A 1332-nucleotide genomic window follows, 5' to 3' on the forward strand; every position below is an offset into this window, starting at 1 on the left:
ATAGGAAAGCCAATACTATTAAAAGGGAATGAGGTGTTGCTCAATGGTCCACTTGCTCAAAATGCTTAGTGATATGCTCCAAAGCCCTCAACCATCTTCTCAAATCCAAATATGTCCTAAACCTAAAGTTAAGCTCGGTCCCGCCAATTTGATTCACCCGGCGCCACCGAGTTCACTTTAGATAGCCATAGCCAGAAACCCTAATCTGCTCGATCTCACCCATAGGGATCTCGGTCTCACCAAGATGGGACAGCAAACTCTTTGTTTCCCTTCGTAACGTTTCGGTCTCACCGAAATGAGCGATCAGTCCCACCGAGTTCGCAGTGCAAACTCTTTGTTTCTCTTTCGTAACATTTTGGTATCACCAAAAGGAGCGATTGGTCCCACCGAGTTTTCCTAACCAACTCTCTGTTTGCTTGTTACTGAAATCGGTCTCGCCAAGTTGAAGTAATCAGTCAAACCGAGATCAAGTTTTTCCCTAACCCTGGCTCATCTTTCCCACCGAGTTGATCTTGTCGGTCCCACCAAAAAGCCTAACGTTCACATTTTGAACTAAATCGGTCTCACCGAGTTCATCTATTCGGTCTGACCGAGTTTGCTCTTTTGTGTGTAACGGTTAGATTTTGTGTGGAGGCTATATATACCCCTCCACCCTCCTCTCCAAAAGAGAGAGAGCCATCAGAACATGCCTACACTTCCAGCATTCATTTTCTGAGAGAGAACCACCTACTCATGTGTTGAGACCAAGACATTCTAATCCAACCACAAGAATCTTGATCTCTAGCCTTCCCCGACACTACAAAAAAATACACTTCCGTGATGATACGTGTTTGTCACAGTAGGTCACGTTTTCTGTCATGCATGTACATCCATGACGAATTTATGACAGAATCAAGATAGTCATACTTGTGCTGTCATAGAAGTGTTCCATGACATTACCAAAATTATCATCACGGAAGTGCCCACTTCCATGACGATAAATCACGCGTCACAGAAGTGCTTTCGTCAAGGGTGACCGACACGCCATAACGGAACGCCGTTAAGCTATCGGGTCCGGTTTTGGATCCGATAACCCATTAATTGCCCCGACCAATGCGGATTTTCCATGTGTAAAATCATCATTGGCTGGAGGAAACATGTGTCGGCTCACCGTTGGGACAGATGTCATCCACTCATTGGACCCAAAGCGCCTATGATACATCAACATGTGGCACGGACCAACAGAGGCACATTCCTGTGAAAAGGCTGACCCGTTTGACTTGGTTAAAAGGTGGCGGGCCGGCCCATGGCAAGCCTGTTAACGGCCTGTTCGCATATAGCCCATTTATAGCC

The sequence above is a fragment of the Triticum urartu genome, chromosome 2A (assembly GCF_056163025.1).
Source record: "Triticum urartu cultivar PI428250 chromosome 2A, HENAU_Tu73, whole genome shotgun sequence".
Classification (NCBI taxonomy): domain Eukaryota; kingdom Viridiplantae; phylum Streptophyta; class Magnoliopsida; order Poales; family Poaceae; genus Triticum; species Triticum urartu.